The sequence below is a fragment of the Arachis hypogaea genome, chromosome 10, assembly GCF_003086295.3.
Source record: "Arachis hypogaea cultivar Tifrunner chromosome 10, arahy.Tifrunner.gnm2.J5K5, whole genome shotgun sequence".
NCBI classification, from domain to species: Eukaryota; Viridiplantae; Streptophyta; class Magnoliopsida; order Fabales; family Fabaceae; genus Arachis; species Arachis hypogaea.
Genome location: NC_092045.1, coordinates 23,515,916 through 23,536,100, shown reverse-complemented (window position 1 = coordinate 23,536,100; position 20,185 = coordinate 23,515,916). Strand labels below are relative to the sequence as shown.

At 39.2% G+C, this 20,185-nt stretch overlaps 1 non-coding gene across 1 annotated transcript; it reads left to right on the top strand.

The window, feature by feature from the left end:
• The first annotated feature begins 11,126 nt into the window (after window positions 1-11,126).
• LOC112718668 (small nucleolar RNA R71) lies at window positions 11,127-11,234 on the top strand. Its single transcript, XR_003160998.1, has one exon. It is a non-coding gene; the product is annotated as a small nucleolar RNA R71 (small nucleolar RNA).
• Window positions 11,235-20,185: the final 8,951 nt, after the last annotated feature.

The following is a 20,185-nucleotide window of genomic DNA, read 5'->3' as shown; positions in this document are numbered from 1 at the left end:
GCAGTTGAGAGCACGCCAATTGGGCTTTTGTAGCTCCAGAAAATCTACTTCGAGTGCAGGGAGGTCAGAATGCAACAGCATCTGCAGTCCTTTTTCAGCCTCTGAATCAGATTTTTGCTCAGGTCCCTCAATTTCAGCCAGAAATTACATGAAATCATAGAAAAACACACAAACTCATAGTAAAGTCTAGAAAAGTGAATTTTAAATAAAAACTAATAAAAATATAATAAAAACTAACTAAAACATACTAAAAATATACTAAAAATAATGCCAAAAAGCGTATAAATTATCCGCTCATCATTATGCAAAGGTATATTTTGTGATTTTGAAAAGGTTTTGAACAAGAGAAATAGCTTGCAGGAATTAATAAATCAATTACTATAAATCTCTTGGCAAGGTATGAAAATCGGAATTCCTATCCTAGTTATCCTTATCAGATGTGGTGAGAATTGGGTCTTAATCCACTTAGTTATCCCTTATTAAATAAAGGAAAGTCAAGTAGACTAATTAAATTGATCCTCGAGTTTCAGTCAACTTTTAGAGCGATCCAAATTCAACCACTGCTGAGTTTGATAACTCAAGTATTACCAATTAATTAACCAAAGCCAAAAGGGAATAAAGCATAAACAGAGCAAAATAATCATGAGTCTAAAATACCTCAAATTATATTAATTAAGAAAATCCTAACATGAATGGTTCATAAGCCAATTGGGCAACATAAATCAGATACAATTAAAAGCATCAGAGTAAATAAAAGTAGAAGAGAAACATAGAATATTGAACCTGGTATGAAGAAACAATCCTAATGACTAAAAGAAATCCTAAAACCTAAGATAAATGTTAATCCTAAGAGAGAGGAGAGAGCCTCTCTCTCTAAAAACTACATCTAAATCCTAAAAATATCTATGAATGTATGTTATGATGATCCTCTCCATGAATGAGTGGATTCTCCCAATTTATAGCCTTTAATCTGTGTTTTCTGGGCTTGGATCTGGACCAAAAATGGGTCTAAAAGTCGCTGGAGCCAACTTCTACAAATTCTGCAGAGCACGCACGTTACGCGTCCGCGTGGGTCACGCGGTCGCGTCATCTGGAGTTTTGCTCTTCCATGCGGTCGCGTCAGTCATACGTCCGCGTTAGTTGTGTTTCACGAGTCACGCGTTCGCGTCATCCATGCGCTCGCATCGATGCTCTTGCGCTAAGCACGCGTCCGCGTGGGTTACGCGTTCTTGTCGCTTCCAATTTCTTCAAAAGCTCCAATTTGTGCTTTCCTTCCATTTTTGTATGTTTTCTTTCCATCCTTTAAGTCATTCCTGCCCTATAAAACCTGAAAGTACTCAACACACAAATCACGGCATCGAATGGTAATAAAGGATAATTAAATTTAATAATTTTAAAGCATAGGAAACATGTTTTCTCATATGTCATATAATAAGGAAGGAATTGTAAAACCATGCAAATTCATATGAATAAGTAGGTGAAGAGTTGATAAAATCATTCAATTTAAGCACAAGATATATCATAAAATAGTGGTTTATCAACCTCCCCACACTTAAGCAATAGCATGTCCTCATGCTAAGTCCAAGAGAAAAGAGTAAAGGTAAAATGGTGGAATCATATGCAATACAATCTATTCTAAATGCAACTACCTAAATAAGTCATGCAATTCTAGTTATTATTCACCTATATATAAAGCATACATGTAGTTAAATTAATTCATATCTTCAAGGAATCATTTATGTACAATTAGGGCCAAATCATATTAAAGCACAATTACAATTTAATTGAGTTAAGATAGTTCACAACTTGCAAGACAATTAATAATTAAACATGGACATATGAGAATGAGCTATTGAACCCTCACTGGATTGTGTATTTATTCTCTAGTCACTCAGTGTTTGGGGTTAATCACTCTCTTCTTTTCTAGTCATGCTTTCTAAAACTTTGTTTTTCCTCTAATCAATCAACAATTATTGAATATAGACATACAAAAATCATGAGGTCTTTTCCTAGGTTGTAATGGGGCTGAGGTAAGGGTAAGGATATATATATATAAGGCTAAGTGAGCTAACAAAGTGAATCCTTGACTAGTCTAAGATCTCATCTAACATATACATATATAATTTCATAATTCTTCACCTAGCTACCCAAACCTTTCCACTTTTGTGTTACATGCTCATGCATTTTATTTTTTACTTTTGTCCCATGTGCATTGATTCTTTGTAATTGCATTCGAGATAATTTTTGTATCCCCTTATTTAAATACTAATTTTTTTTTCAATGCACATGGTAATTTAATTGTTTTTGATTTCACATAAGCATGCTTCCCAAAATTTTTGAAACATCTTGTTTAGTGTAAATCCTTACTTTTTTTTATCATCCCATATTCCCATAAAATTTTCTACACTTAAATTATACACAATATCTATCTTAAGCTAACCAAGGATTCAACTTGGGATTTTTATTTTGTTTTTCTGCTTAAGGCTAGTAATGTGGTTATAAAATAGAAGAGGGGGTAAAAAGGCTCAAGGGGACTAACAAGGATGGCATAAAAGGTAGGTTTATTTAGGACAAGTGAGCACAATTACAAATAATGGCCTCAATCATCTCTTGGTATGCATCTATATTCTATAATTGGACATATAGATTAAAACAAAATAATGATTGCAAGCATAAAAAAGAAGTGCGAAACACACATGAATGAAATTTATGGTTTGATGTAACCATACAATTAAGCTCAAAACTCACGGGCTGTGTGTTCTCAAGCTCATAAATCATATATCAGTTATGTATGTCATGCAAGTAGAAATTAAGAGTTTCCATTCAACTCAATGTAAATCTTAAGGTGCCCCTTAAAATCTTAGTGTTTCTCCTTGAAGAAATGTTGTTAACTAACTAACATGTAATGCTATATATACAAGATGTGTGGATTGTTTTAATTTACTAAAGTTCCTAGTTTACTCTTTTTATTTTCAATTAAACCAACTTATCATATGCTAAAAAGGTAAACTATGCTAATTAATCCACTTAATATATAACTAGTAAACTAGAGGTGCAAATTAAGCTAAAATATCCAAGATATATACACCCCAAAGTGCAGAATGCAAAAGTACAACAAAAGCAACAAAAAAGAGAAAAATGTGAAAATAAAATACAGAGAATGAACAAAATAAGATAAGAGTCTATAGTGGTTCACCAAAAAATATGCCAGAGATGACAACCTCCCCACACTTAAATAATAGCATCGTCCTCGATGCTCACTCAAACTGGGTGTGAGGAAGTGTCATCTCCGGAGGGATGGGCTGCTGGTGTCTCGGTAGTAGTCTGAAGATCTGCAATCTCTGTGAGTGTAGGAGGAGCGATCTACTGAAGTGGAGGCTCTGACTGTAGAGGAATTTCTGGATCAGTAGCCTGTAGCTGGTGGTGCTCCTCATGATATGGTGTAGTGTGCTCGAGTCCTCCCTGCTCAGCCTAGGAACGTGCCTCCTCCTCATGATCGCTCGCCTCCTCCTTAGATGTGTCTGATGATGTGTCGGGCTCAGAGGGGATGTCGCCACCGGATTGGATCATCAGCTTGAGGTGCTCATAGCGTCACTTGTGGTGATGCTCAGACCTCTTATAACGTCGCCTATTGTGATGTTCGGACCTCTCAAAGTGCTGCTGGTGGCGGCGCTCCATCTGGTCTAAGCGGTCAAAGAGTCGGTGTACCAGAAGATAGACGGGCTCAGGAGCAGGTGGGGTGTAGAGGATAGAGCTGGGGCAGTGGATGCTGAAGGGGCAGCTGAAGACATAGCTGTCTCAGCAGAGTCAGTCAGAAAAGGAGGTCGGAGCCTAAAGCCTGAAACTTCCGACTGTGAGGAATGATCTTTCGGCAGTCCGCGGCGGATGGCTTTTCATCAGCAACTTCCCAAGGTACCTCAGCTCGGCGACCCAACTGAGTAATCAGGAATAGAAAAGGGAGGGTGCCTCTGACATGGACCCTGGTCATATAATGCCGGATGAAGCGGGGCAGATATAAGTCCTTACCCATCATCACACACCAGATGAGGGTAATCATAGCAGCTGGCACCTCCGTCTCATGAGTGCTTGGCATTACGTAGTTACTCAGAATCTGCTGCCATAGTCGAGCCTCATCATTCAGATATATTAGCCTGATTCCCTTGGGTACCACTGTACTCTTTCCCATGACCCATGGAACAGAAGGATCAAGAGTGATAGCCCGTTTCACTGCATCCCAGTCAAATCTCATGAATCTCATATCTTCCTCAGTCCTTTGGTAACCGTCTGGCTGATCAGATTTAGGAGGGAGCTGGAGGATGTCTTCAATTGCCTCCTCAGTAACCAGAATTTGCTTGCCTCTGAGATGTACTGCATCTAGGGATGTCTTAAAGTAGTTATAGTAGAATTCTCTGACCCAGGAGGAGTTGATCTCAGTCAAGTTTCTCTCCAGGAAGAATCAGCCTTTCTGTTTAATTTGGTTTGAAGTGTACAGATTTAGGAGGGAGCTGGAGGATGTCTTCAATTGCCTCCTCAGTAACCAGAATTTGCTTGCCTCTGAGATGTACTGCATCTAGGGATGTCTTAAAGTAGTTACAGTAGAATTCTCTGACCCAGGAGGAGTTGATCTCAGTCAAGTTTCTCTCCAGGAAGAATCAGCCTCTCTGTTTAATTTGGTTTGAAGTGTACTGCTTGAGTTCTTTTGGAATTCTGAGTGTCCTTTCCAGGTACAAGTTCCTGGATGTGGCAAAAACTGGGTATTTCAACTCACAGTATTTGTTTGCAAATTTAACCGGGTCAGCCGCAGGTACCAACTGATCAGCTTTTTCCTGTGGGGTAAAGTTCTTCTCCCACCAGGAATCATCATGTAAGATGCCAAGGATGGACATAGAGGATTCGCCTCTTTTTCTTTTGCCAGTGGTTGCTTTGCCTTTTCCCTTGTTATGAGGGTTAGACATCCTGAAAAGTAGAAATTTCAGGATATAATTGAAGAATAAAAGTGGGAAAACAAGTAGGCAAATAGCAAAAGAAGCACAGAGTGGCAAAAGAGCAAGAGAAGCATGAATTGAGTCAAATATATGTGCATTTTGGATTGTGTTCGAGTGGAAAAATCTGAAAATAGAAATCACAATCCAAAATATATGATCAGTGGAAGTTATGTTAATTTGGAAAAATAGTGATTATTGGTGCACGAAATTGTGATCATCAATGGCACCATCAACATGGTACGCTCAATTGCAATCTCAACTCTTTATCACAACTTCGCACAACTAACCAGCAAGTGCACTGGGTCGTCCAAGTAATAAACCTTATGCGAGTAAGGGTCGATCCCACGGAGATTGTCGGTATGAAGCAAGCTATGGTCATCTTGTAAATCTCAGTCAGGCAGATTCAAATGGTTATGAATGATTTATGAATAAAGCATAAAATAAAGATAGAGATACTTATGTAATTCATTGGTGAGAATTTTAGATAAGCGTATGGAGATGCTCTGTCCCTTTCGTCTCTCGGCTTTCCTACTGTCTTCATCCAATCCTTCTTACTCCTTTCCATGGCAAGCTGTATGTTGGGCATCACCGTTGTCAATGGCTACAGTCCCGTCCTCTCAGTGAAAATGTTCAACGCGCTCTGTCACAGCACGGCTAATCATCTGTCGGTTCTCAATCAGGTAGGAATAGAATCCAGTGATTCTTTTGCGTCTGTCACTAACGCCCAGCCTTCAGGAGTTTGAAGCTCGTCACAGTCATTCAATCCTTGAATCCTACTCAGAATACCATAGACAAGGTTTAGACCTTCCGGATTCTCTTGAATGCCGCCATCAATTCTAGCTTATACCACGAAGATTCTGATTAAGGAATCCAAGAGATAAACATTCAAGCCTTGTTTGCTTGTAGAACGAAAGTGGTTGTCAGGCACGTGTTCATAAGTGAGAATGATGATTAGCATCACATAATCATCACATTCATCATGTTCTTGGGTACGAATGAATATCTTAGAACAAGAATAAGTTGAATTGAATAGAAGAACAATAGTAATTGCATTAATACTCGAGGTACAGCAGAGCTCCATACCTTAATCTATGGTGTGTAGAAACTCCACCATGAAAATACATAAGAACAAGGTCTAGGCATGGCCGAGAGGCCAGCCCCCATAATCTAAGAACTAGACGTCCAAAGATGATCTAAAGATCTAAAGTGATCAAAAGATGTCAAATACAATAGCAAAAGGTCCTATTTGTAGAGAACTAGTAGCTTAGGGTTTACAAAGATGAGTAAATGACATAAAAATCCACTTCCGTGCCCACTTGGTGTGTGCTTGGGCTGAGCATTGAAGCTTTCATGTGTAAAGACTTTTCTTGGAGTTAAACGCCAGCTTTTGTGTCAGTTTGGGCGTTTAACTCCCATTCTTGTGCCAGTTCCGGCGTTTTACGCCAAAATTCTTGAGCTGACTTGGAACGCCTGTTTGGGCCATCAAATCTCGGACAAAGTATGAACTATTATATATTTCTAGAAAGCTTAGGATGTATACTTTCCAACGCAATTGAGATCGCGCCAATTGGGCTTCTGCAGCTCCAGAAAATCTACTTCGAGTGCAGGGAGGTCAGAATCCAACAGCATCTGTAGTCCTTTTCAGCCTCTGAATCAGATTTTTGCTCAGGTCCCTCAATTTCAGCCAGAAAATACCTGAAATCACAAAAAAATACACAAACTCATAGTAAAGTCCAGAAAAGTGAATTTTAACTAAAAACTAATAAAAATATAATAAAAACTAACTAAAACATACTAAAAACATACTAAAAATAATGCCAAAAAGCGTATAAATTATCCGCTCACCACAACACCAAACTTAAATTGTTGCTTGTCCCCAAGCAACTGAAAATCAAATAAGATAAAAAGAAGAGAATATGCAATGAATTCCAAAAACATCTATGAAGATCAGTATTAATTAGATGAGCGGGGCTTGTAGCTTTTTGCCTTTGAACAGTTTTGGCATCTCACTCTATCCTTTGAAATTCAGAATGATTGGCTTCTATAGGAACTCAGAATCCATATAGTGTTATTGATTCTCCTAGTTAAGTATGATGATTCTTGAACACAGCTACTTTATGAGTCTTGGCCGTGGTCCAAAGCACTCTGTCTTCCAGTATTACCACCGGATACATACATGCCACAGACACATAACTGGGTGAACCTTTTCAGATTGTGACTCAGCTTTGCTAGAGTCCCCAATTAGAGGTGTCCAGGGTTCTTAAGCACACTCTTTTTGCCTTGGATCATGACTTTATTTTTTTCTTTTTCTTTTTCCTCTCTTTCTTTTTCTTTTCTTTTTCTTTTTTTTATGTATTCACTGCTTTTTCTTGCTTCAAGAATCATTCTTATGGTTTTTCAGATCCTCAGTAACATGTCTCCTTTTTCACCATTCTTTCAAGACCCAACATTCATGAACAACAAATTCAAAAGACATATGCACTGTTCAAGCATACATTCAGAAACCAAAAGTATTGCCACCACATCAAAATAATTAATCTGTTATAAAATTTAAAATTCATGCAATTCTTCTCTTTTTCAATTAAGAACATTTTTTATTTAAGAAAGGTGATGGATTCATAGGACATTCATAACTTTAAGGCATAGACACTAAGACACTAATGATCATGTAATAAGACACAAACATAGATAAACATAAGCATAAAAATTCGAAAAATAGAAAAATAAAGAACAAGGAGATTAAAGAACGGGTCCACCTTAGTGATGGCGGCTTGTTCTTCCTCTTGAAGATCTTATGGAGTGCTTGAGCTCCTCAATGTCTCTTCCTTGCCTTTGTTGCTCCTCTCTCATGATTCTTTGATCTTCTCTAATTTCATGGGGGAGAATGGAATGTTCTTGGTGCTCCACCCTTAGTTGTCGCATGTTGGAACTCAATTCTCCTAGGGAGGTGTTGATTTGCTCCCAATAGTTTTGTGGAGGAAAGTGCATCCCTTGAGGCATCTCAGGGATTTCATGATGAGTGGGATCTCTTGTTTGTTCCATCCTTTTCTTTGTGATGGGCTTGTCCTCATCAATGAGGATGTCTCCCTCTATGTTAACTCCAACTGAATTACAGAGGTGACAAATGAGATGAGGGAAGGCTAACCTTGCCAAGGTAGAGGACTTGTCCGCCACCTTATAAAGTTCTTGGGATATAACCTCATGAACTTCTACTTCCTCTCCAATCATGATGCTATGAATCATGATAGCCCGGTCTATAGTAACTTCGGACCGGTTGCTAGAGGGAATGATTGAGCGTTGGATAAACTCCAACCATCCCCTAGCCACGGGCTTGAGGTCATGCCTTCTCAGTTGAACCGGCTTCCCTCTTGAATCTCTCTTCCATTGAGCGCCCTCTTCACAAATGTCTATGAGGACTTGGTCCAACCTTTGATCAAAGTTGACCCTTCTAGTGTAAGGGTGTTCATCTCCTTGCATCATGGGCAAGTTGAATGCCAACCTTACATTTTCCGGACTAAAATCTAAGCATTTCCCCCGAACCATTGTAAGCCAATTCTTTGGGTCCGGGTTCACACTTTGATCATGGTTCTTGGTGATCCATGCATTGTCATAGAACTCTTGAACCATTAAGATTCTGACTTGTTGAATGGGGTTGGTAAGAACTTCCCAACCTCTTTTTTGGATCTCATGTCGGATCTCCGGATATTCACTCTTTTTGAGTTTGAAAGGGACCTCGGGGATCACCTTCTTCATGGCTACAACTTCATAGAAGTGGTCTTGATGCACCCTTGAGATGAATTTCTCCATCTTCCATGACCTCGAGGTGGAAGCTTTTGCCTTCCCTTTCCTCTTTCTGGAGGTTTCTCCGGCCTTAGGAGCCATAAATGGTTATGAAAAAACAAAAAGCAATGCTTTTACCACACCAAACTTAGAAGGTTTGCTCATCCTCGAGCAAAAGAAGGAAGAAGAGAGAGAGTGGTGGGGTAGGTGGAGATCTTGTGGGGTCCATAGATCCTGAGGTGTCAAGGAAAATTCATCCCTGCACCAAGTGGCGAGCAAAATGCTCCTTCTGCCAATTCTGGCGTTAAACGCCGGGCTGGTGCCCATTTCTGGCATTTAACGCCAGCTTCTTGCCCCTTCCTGGCGTTTAACGCCAGTCTGGTGCCCCTTTCTGACGTTAAACGCCCAGAATAGTGCCAGACTGGGCGTTAAACGCCCATTTGCTGCCCTTACTGGCGTTTAAACGCCAGCAAGTTTTCCTCCAGGGTGTGCTATTTTTCTTTCTATTTTTCATGCTGTTTTTGCTCTTTCAATTGATTTTGTGACTTCCCATGATCATCAACTTATATAAAACATAAAATAACAATGGAAAATAGATAAATATAACATTGGGTTGCCTCCCAACAAGCGCTTCTTTAATGTCAGTAGCTTGACAGTGGGCTCTCATGGAACCTCACAGATACTCAGAGCAATGTTGAAACCTCCCAAAACCAAACTTAGAGTTTGAATGTGGGGGTTCAACACCAAACTTAGAAGTTGGTTGTGGCCTCCCAACACCAAACTTAGAGTTTGACTGTGGGGGCTCTGTTTGACTCTATTTTGAGAGAAGCTCTTCATGCTTCCTCTCCAAGGTTACAGAGGGATATCCTTGAGCCTTAAACACAAGGGATTCTTCATTCACTTGAATGATCAATTCTCCTCTGTCAACATCAATCACAGCCTTTGCTGTGGCTAGGAAGGGTCTGCCAAGGATGATGGATTCATCCATGCACTTCCTAGTCTCTAGGACTATGAAATCAGCAGGGATGTAATGGTCTTCAATTTGTACCAGAACATCCTCTACAAGTCCATAAGCTTGTTTTCTTGAGTTGTCTGCCATCTCTAGTGAGATTCTTGTAGCTTGTACCTCAAAGATCCCTAGCTTCTCCATTACAGAGAGAGGCATGAGGTTTATGCTTGACCCTAGGTCACACAGAGCCTTCTCGAAGGTCATGGTGCCTACTGTACAAGGGATTGAGAACTTCCCAGGGTCCTGTCTCTTTTGAGGTAATCTCTACCTAGTCAAGTCATTCAGTTCTTTGGTGAGCAAAGGGGGTTCATCCTCCCAAGTCTCATTACCAAATAACTTGTCATTTAGCTTCATGATTGCTCCAAGGTACTTAGCAACTTGCTCTTCAGTGACATCTTCGTCCTCTTCAGAGGAAGAATACTCATCAGAGCTCATAAATGGCAGAAGTAAATCCAATGGAATCTCTATGGTCTCAGTGTGAGCCTCAGATTCCCATGGTTCCTCATTAGGGAACTCATTGGAGGCTAGTGGACGTCCATTGAGGTCTTCCTCAGTGGTGATCACTGCCTCTTCCTCCCTTCCAAATTCGGCCATGTTGATGGCCTTGCACTCTCCTTTTGGATTCTCTTCCGTATTGCTTGGAAGAGTACTAGGAGGGAGTTCAGTAACTTTCTTACTCAGCTGACCCACTTGTGCCTCCAAGTTTCTAATGGAGGATCTTGTTTCAGTCATGAAACTTTGAGCGGTTTTGATTAGATCAGAGACCATGGTTGCTAAGTCAGAGTGGCTCTGCTTAGAATTCTCTGTCTGTTGTTGAGAAGATGATGGAAAAGGCTTGCCATTGCTAAACCTGTTTCTTCCACCATTATTATTGTTGAAACCTTGTTGAGGTCTCTGTTGATCCTTCCATGAGAGATTTGGATGATTTCTCCATGAAGGATTATAGGTGTTTCCATAGGGTTCCCCATGTAATTCACCTCTTCCATTAATAGGTTTTCAGGATCATAAGTTTCTTCTTCAGATGAAGCGTCCTTAGTACTGCCTGGTGCAGCTTGCATTCCAGACAGATTTTGAGAAATCATATTGACTTGCTGAGTCAATATTTTGTTGTGAGCCAATATGGCATTCAGAGTATCAATCTCAAGAACTCCTTTCTTCTGATTCGTCCCATTGTTCACATGATTCCTTTCAGAAGTGTACATGAATTGGTTATTTAGAACCATTTCAATGAGTTCTTGAGCTTCTACAGGCGTCTTCTTCAGATGAAGAGATCCTCCAGCAGAGCTGTCCAATGACATCTTGGACAGTTCAGACAGACCATCATAGAAGATACCTATGATGCTCCATTCAGAAAGCATGTCAGAAGGACACTTTCTGATTAATTGTTTGTATCCTTCCCAAGCTTCATAGAGGGATTCACCTTCCTTCTGTCTGAAGGTTTGGACTTCCACTCTAAGCTTACTCAATTTTTGAGGTGGAAAGAACTTTGCCAAGAAGGCATTGACTAGCTTTTCCCAAGAGTTCAGGCTTTCTTTAGGTTGTGAGTCTAACCATATCCTAGCTCTGTCTCTTACAGCAAAAGGGAATAGCATAAGTCTGTAGACCTCAGGGTCAACCCCATTGGTCTTGACAGTGTCACAGATTTGCAAGAATTCAGCTAAAAACTGATGAGGATCTTCCAATGGAAGTCCATGGAACTTGCAATTCTGTTGCATTAGAGAAACTAATTGAGGCTTAAGCTCAAAGTTGTTTGCTTCAATGGCAGGGATAGAGATGCTTCTCCCATAGAAGTCGGGAGTAGGTGCAGTAAAATCACCCAGCACCTTCCTTGCATTGTTGGCATTGTTGTTGTTTTCGGCTGCCATGTCTTCTTTTTTAAAAAATTCTGTTAGGTCCTCTACAGAGAGTTGTGCTTTAGCTTCTCTTAGCTTTCGCTTCAAGGTCCTTTCAGGTTCAGGGTCAGCCTCAACAAGAATGCTTTTGTCTTTGCTCCTGCTCATATGAAAGAGAAGAGAACAAGAAAATATGGAATCCTCTATGTCACAGTATAGAGATTCCTTGAGGTGTCAGAGGAAAAGAAAAATAGAAGGAAGAGGTAGAAGAATTCAAACTTAGAAAGATAGAGTTCGAATTGTGCATTGAGGAGGAGTGTTAGTCCATAAATAGAAGGATGTGAGAAGAGGGGAAGAAATTTTCGAAAATTAAAGTGAATTAATTAAAAGAAATTTTGAAAAAAATGGTAATTGATTTTCGAAAACTAAGATTGAGAAAGAAATAAAGTTATTTTGAAAAAGATTTTGAAATTGGAAATCAAAGAGATATGATTGAAAACTATTTTGAAAAAGATGTGATTAAAAAGATATGATTGAAAAGTTATGGTTTTAAAGAGATATGATTGAAAAGATATGATTGAAAAACAATTTAAAAAGATTTGATTTTTAAAATTAATGACTTGGCTAACAAGAAAAGATATGATTCAAATATTAAACCTTTCTCAACAGAAAAGGCAACATACTTGAAATGTTTGAATCAAATCATTAATTGTTAGCAAGTATTTTTGAAAATGAAGAGAAATTAATTTTGAAAAGATATGATTTGAAAAAGATTTGATTTTGAGAAATTTTGAAAACTTGAAAAAAATTTGCATTAAAAACAAAAATCTTCCCTATTGTGCCATCCTGGCGTTAAACTCCCAGAATGGTATACATTCTGGCGTTTAATGCCCAAAATACTACCCTTTTGGGCGTTAAACGCCCAGCCAAGTATTCTGGCTGGCGTTTAAACGCCAGTTTTCCTTCCTTACTGGGCGTTTTGAACACCCAGCTTTTTCTGTGTAATTCCTCTGCTGTATGTTCTGAATCTTCAATTCTCTGTATTATTGACTTGAAAAGACACAAAAAAAATTTTTGAATTTTTTTAATGATGAGGAATAATCAAAATGCCACTAAGATCAAATAAACAATGCATGCAAGACACCAAACTTATAAGTTTGTATACTACTGACACTAACAAGTTGAGAATGCATATGAGAAACAACAAAACACTCAAGACAAGAGAATTTAAAGATCAGAGCAAGGAAATCATCAAGAACTTGAAGATCAATGAAGACACATGAATGAATTCGAAAAATGCAAGAAGAATAGAAACAAGCAATTGACACCAAACTTAAAATGAGACATTAGACTTAAACAAGAAATATTTTTGGTTTTTTATGATTTTGTAATTTTTTTGGATTTTTTATGTGGAAAAGAAAATAAGGATATCAAAATTCTTAATGAGAATTCCAGGAATCATGTAATGTTAGTCTAAAGCTTTAGTTTAAAGAAATTAGACATGGCTAGCCAAGCTTCAGCAGGACATTACATTCAAGAGCTAAATTGATGAGAATCAATCAGCTTGGTGATGATAAGAACATCACCTTGAAACTCTAGAATTCATTCTTAAAAATTCTGAAAAATACCTAATCTAAGCAACAAGATGAACCGTCAGTTGTCCAAACTCAAACAATCCCCGGCAACGGCGCCAAAAACTTGGTGCACGAAATTGTGATCATCAATGGCGCCATCAACATGGTACGCTCAATTGCAATCTCAACTCTTTATCACAACTTCGCACAACTAACCAGCAAGTGCACTGGGTCGTCCAAGCAATAAACCTTACGCGAGTAAGGGTCGATCCCACGGAGATTGTTGGTATGAAGCAAGCTATGGTCATCTTGTAAATCTCAGTCAGGCAGATTCGAATGGTTATGAATGATTTATGAATAAAGCATAAAATAAAGATAGAGATACTTATGTAATTCATTGGTGAGAATTTCAGATAAGCGTATGGAGATGCTCTGTCCCTTTCGTCTCTCTACTTTCCTACTGTCTTCATCCAATCCTTCTTACTCCTTTCCATGGCAAGCTGTATGTTGGGCATCACCGTTGTCAATGGCTACAGTCCCGTCCTCTCAGTGAAAATGTTCAACGCACTCTGTCACAGCACGGCTAATCATCTGTCGGTTCTCAATCAGGTTGGAATAGAATCCAGTGAATCTTTTGCGTCTATCACTAACGCCCAGCCTTCAGGAGTTTGAAGCTCGTCACAGTCATTCAATCCTTGAATCCTACTCAGAATACCACAGACAAGGTTTAGACCTTCTACATTCTCTTGAATGCCACCATCAATTCTAGCTTATACCACGAAGATTCTGATTAAGGAATCCAAGAGATAAACATTCAAGCCTTATTTGCTTGTAGAACGGAAGTGGTTGTCAGGCACGCGTTCATAAGTGAGAATGATGATGACCATCACATAATCATCACATTCATCATGTTCTTGGGTACGAATGAATATCTTAGAACAAGAATAAGCTGAATTGAATAGAAGAACAATAGTAATTGCATTAATACTCGAGGTACAGCAGAGCTCCACACCTTAATCTATGGTGTGTAGAAACTCCACCATGAAAATACATAAGAACAAGGTCTAGGCATGGCTGAGAGGCCAGCCTCCATAATCTAAGAACTAGATGTCCAAAGATGATCTAAAGATCTAAAGTGATCAAAAGATGTCAAATACAATAGCAAAAGGTCCTATTTGTAGAGAACTAGAAGCTTAGGGTTTACAAAGATGAGTAAATGACATAAAAATCCACTTCCGTGCCCACTTGGTGTGTGCTTGGGCTGAGCATTGAAGCTTTCATGTGTAGATACTTTTCTTGGAGTTAAACGCCAGCTTTTGTGCCAGTTTGGGCGTTTAACTCCCATTCTTGTGCCAGTTCCGGCGTTTTACGCCAGAATTTTTGAGCTGACTTGGAATGCCTGTTTGGGCCATCAAATCTCAGGTAAAGTATAGACTATTATATATTGCTGGAAAGCCCATGATATCTACTTTCCAACGCAATTGAGAGCGCGCCAATTGGGCTTCTGTAGCTCTAGAAAATCCACTTTGAGTGCAGGAAGGTCAGAATCCAACAGCATCTGCAGTCCTTTTCAGCCTCTGAATCATATTTTTGCTCAGGTCTCTCAATTTCAGCCAGAAAATACCTAAAATCACAGAAAAACACACAAACTCATAGTAAAGTTCAGAAAAGTGAATTTTAACTAAAAACTAATAAAATATAATAAAAACTAACTAAAACATACTAAAAACATACTAAAAACAATGCCAAAAAGCGTATAAATTATCCGCTCATCAATCATGCCATGAGTTAAGAGTTAAAGTAGTTAGGTAAAAAGAGAAGTCAGAAGTTAGGATGATTAAAAGTTGAAAAAAGGAGGTTAGAAAGTAAAAATATTGAGTTAGTAAAAAGATAGTGAAAGTAAGTGGCATGATGATGGGTGTCCTAGTTAACAAGAAATCTACAAATTGAAAGAATAATCAACTCATATTCAAGATAGGTTTGCAGTTAATTGATGATAATGCATATAGATAAGGGAAGTGGAAAAGGAGAATGAAATCATCAATAATGCAAAGTATTAACCAGGGAATCAAATGGAATAAGAATGCTAGCCCGTGCATTCATGAAATATTTGCAGAAAATTGGGCATCATTTCGGCTAAAATTGGATGTTCCCGGGAAATATATAATAGGATAAGTCATTTCATATAAAATTTAAATAATGCTGCAAAGAGACAAAATAATATGAAAATGAAATACAATGTAACAGCAGCATGCAATATGAAGAATAGCATATTGATGAGCGGATAATTTATACGCTTTTTGGCATTATTTTCAGTATGTTTTTAGTATGTTTTAATTAGTTTTTATTATATTTTTATTAGTTTTTAGTTAAAATTCACTTTTCTGGACTTTACTATGAGTTTGTGTGTTTTTCTGTGATTTCAGGTATTTTCTGGCTGAAATTGAGGGTCTTGAGCAAAAATCTGATTCAGAGGCTGAAAAGGACTGCAGATGTTGTTGGATTCTGACCTCCCTGTACTCGAAGTGGATTTTCTGGAGCTACAGAAACCCAATCGGCGCGCTCTCAACGGCTTTGGAAAGTAGACATCCTGGGCTTTCCAGCAATGTATAATAGACCATACTTTGCTCGAGATTTGATGGCCCAAACCGGCGTTGCAAATCAGCTTCAGAATTCCCAGCGTTTAACGCTGGAACTGGCATAAAAATTGGAGTTAGACGCCCAAACTGGCATAAAAGCTGGCGCTTAACTCCAGAAAAAGTCTCTACACATGAAAGCTTCAATGCTCAGCCCAAGCACACACTAAGTGGACCCAGAAGTGGATTTTTACGTCATTTACTCATTTCTGTATACCCTAGGTTACTAGTTCACTGTTAATAGGATCTTTTGACATTGTATCTATACCTCATGACACTTTACACGTTTCTCATTGTATTTTCTACAACATGAGTCTTTAAACCCCATGGTTGGGGGTGAGGAGCTCTGCTGTGTCTTGATGGGTTAATGCAATTACTACTGTTTTTCATTCAATCACGCTTGCTTCTATTCTAAGATATCACTTGTTCTTCAACCTGATGAATGTGATGATCCGTGACACTCATCATCATTCTCGCCTATGAACGTGTGCCTGACAACCACCTCCGTTCTACTTTAGATTGAGTGAATATCTCTTGGATTCCTTAATCAGAATCTTCGTGGTATAAGCTAGAATTGATGGCGGCATTCAAGAGAATCCAGAAGGTCTAAACCTTGTCTGTGGTATTCTGAGTAGGATTCAAGGATTGAATGACTGTGACGAGCTTCAAACTCCTGAGGGCTGGGCGTTAGTGACAGACGCAAAAGAATCACTGGATTCTATTCCAACCCGATTGAGAACCGACAGATGATTAGCCGTGCTGTGACAGAGCGCGTTGAACATTTTCACTGAGAGGATGGGAGGTAACCATTGACAATGGTGAAACCCTACATACAGCTTGCCATGGAAGGAGTCTTGCGAGCCTGAAGAAGAAGACAGTAGGAAAGCAGAGATTCAGAAAATAGAGCATCTCCAAAACCTCAACCTGTTCTCTATTACTGCAAAACAAGTATTATTTTCATGTTCTTTTACTTTTTACAATCAACCCTGATAATTATTGATATCCTGACTAAGAGTTACAAGATAACCATAGCTTGCTTCAAGCCAACAATCTCCGTGGGATCGACCCTTACTCACGTAAGGTATTACTTGGACGACCCAGTGCACTTGCTGGTTAGTTGTGCGGAATTGCAAAAGTGTGATTGCAATTTCGTGCACCAAGTTTTTGGCGCCATTGCCGGGGATTGTTCGAGTTTGGACAACTAACGGTTTATTTTGTTGCTTAGATTAGGACTGTTTTATTTTGTTGGTTTAGAGTCTTTTATTTGAGTATAATTTCATATTTTAAGTTTGGTGTCAATTGCATGCTTTTGTTTTTCTTTTAAATTTTCGAAATTACTTGTTCTTAGTCCCTTTTTGATCTTTAAAAATTCTAAGTTTGGTGTCTTCTTTGTGTTTTTCTTTAGGTTTTCGAAAATTTATGTTTGATTTTCTGAAAAATTTTAAGTTTGGTGTCCCTTTGTTGTTTTTATCTTTCCTCTTTTCAAAAAAAAAATTATATATACATATATATCTTGATTACTATTCACATAAATTCCCTTTTCTCCATCATGGACATAAATGGGAATGAACAGTCCAAAAGGACTCTGGGGTCATATGCTAACCCCATTACAGCTGCATATGGGAGTAGCATCTGTATACCTCCCATCAAAGCAAGCAGCTTTGAGCTAAACCCTCAACTCATTATCATGGTGCAGAAAAATTGCCAGTATTCCGGTCTTTCACAGGAAGAACCTACTGAGTTTCTAGCACAATTCTTACAACTTGCTGACACAGTACGTGATAAAGAGGTGGATCAGGATGTCTACAGATTATTACTGTTTCCATTTGCTGTAAAAGATCAAGCTAAGAGGTGGTTGAATAACCAACCTATAGCAAGCATAAAGACATGGAAACAGTTATCAGACAAATTCGTGAATCAATTTTACCCTCCAAAAAGGATGACACAGCTAAGGCTGGACATCCAAGGCTTTAAACAAGAGGATAATGAATCCCTTTATAATGCCTGGGAGAGGTATAGAGGTATGCTAAGAAAATGCCCCTCTGAAATGTTTTCAGAGTGGGTACAGTTAGACATCTTTTACTATGGGCTTACAGAAAAAGCTCAGATGTCTCTAGACCACTCAGCTGGTGGGTCTATAGATATGAGGAAGACGATTGAGGAGGCTCAAGAGCTTATAAATACTGTTGCTAGAAATCAACATTTGTACTCTAGCAATGAGTTCTCTACAAAAGAAGAAGTTATGACAGTAGCCACTGATCCTAATCCTCAAGAACAGATGGTTGGGCTTACTCAACAATTACACCTGATGACAAAACAGTTAGCAGAATTTAAAGAGATGCTCCAAGAAACTAAAATTGCTAACAAGAACATAGAATCATAGTTGAATCAAGCAAAACAGCAGTTATCTAAACAGATAACAGAAGAATGCCAAGCAGTTCAACTGAGGAGTGGGAAGACATTGAATAACACTGCTCAAAGTAGAAAAAAGCCAAATAAGGAACAATTGACAGAGGATGACCAAACCACTGTCCAAAATCCCTCTGAGGACAGTAAGAGCCCAGAGAGGAATACTTTTGGCGTTCAAACGCCAAAAAAGGGGGGAAAGCTGGCGTTAAACGCCCATTCCCTGCCCAGTTCTAGCGTTCAAACGCCAGAAAAGGGAGAAAAGTTGGCGTTAAACGCCCAATCTTCACCCAATCCAGGCGTTCAAACGCCAAGGGAGGATCAAACACCTGAGAGTGCTGATAGTAATCCCTCTAAAAAGGCTTCTTCAACCACCTCTGTACGGAATAAACCTGCAGCAACTAAGGTTGAAGAATATAAAGCCAAGATGCCTTATCCTCAGAAACTCTGCCAAGCGGAGCAGGATAAGCAATTTGCCCGCTTTGCAGACTATCTAAGGACTCTTGAAATAAAGATTCCGTTTGCAAAGGCACTTGAGCAAATATCTTCTTATGCTAAGTTCATGAAAGAGATTTTAAGTCATAAGAAGGATTGGAGAGAAACTGAAAAAGTATTTCTCACTGAAGAATGCAGTGCAGTCATTCTGAAAAGCTTACCAGAAAAACTTCAAGATCCAGGAAGCTTTATGATACCATGCACATTAGAAGGTGCTTGCACCAAGACAGCCCTGTGTGATCTTGGAGCAAGCATCAATCTAATACCTGCATCCACTATCAGAAATCTTGGGTTGACTGAAGAAGTCAAACCAACCCGGATATGCCTCCAACTTGCTGATGGCTCCATTAAATATCCATCAGGCATAATAGAGGACATGATTGTCAAGGTTGGGCCATTCGCCTTTCCAACTGACTTTGTGGTGCTGGAAATGGAGGAGCACAAGAGTGCAACTCTCATTCTAGGAAGACCTTTCCTAGCAACTGGACAAACTCTCATTGATGTACAAAAAGGGGAAGTAACCCTGAGAGTCAATGAGGATGAGTTCAAGTTGAATGCTGTAAAAGCCATGCAGCATCCAGACACACCAAATGACTGCATGGGCGCTGACATTATTAACTCTTTGGTGGAAGAGATCAATATGACTGAAAGTCTAGAATCAGAGCTTGAGGACATCTTCAAGGATGCTCAGCCTGATCAGGAAGAACCAGAGGAAACAAAAGAATTTTTGAAAATTCCTCAGGAGGAGGATAAGCCTCCCAAACCTGAACTCAAACCACTACCACCATCCCTGAAGTATGCATTTCTGGGAGAGGGTGACACTTTTCCAGTGATTATAAGCTCTGCTTTAAATCCACAGGAAGAGGGAGCACTGATTCAAGTGCTAAGGACACACAAGACAGCTCTTGGGTGGTCCATAAGTGATCTTAAGGGCATTAGCCCAGCAAGATGCATGCACAAGATCCTATTGGAGGATAATGCCAAACCAGTGGTCCAACCACAAAGGCGGCTAAATTCAGCCATGAAGGAGGTAGTGCAGAAAGAGGTCACTAAATTACTAGAGGCTGGGATTATTTATCCTATTTCTGATAGCCCATGGGTGAGCCCTGTCCATGTTGTCCCCAGGAAGGGAGGCATGACAGTAGTTCATAATGAAAAAAATGAACTGGTTCCTACAAGAATAGTCACAGGGTGGCATATGTGTATTGACTACAGAAGGCTCAATACAGCCACCAGAAAGGATCATTTTCCTTTACCATTCATAGACCAAATGCTAGAAAGACTAGCTGGTCATGATTATTATTGCTTTTTGGATGGCTATCCAGGCTACAACCAAATTGTAGTAGATCCTCAGGACCAAGAGAAAACAGCATTCACTTGCCCTTCTGGCGTGTTTGCCTACAGGAGAATGCCTTTTGGTCTGTGTAATGCTCCTGCAACTTTTCAGAGGTGCATGTTATCCATCTTC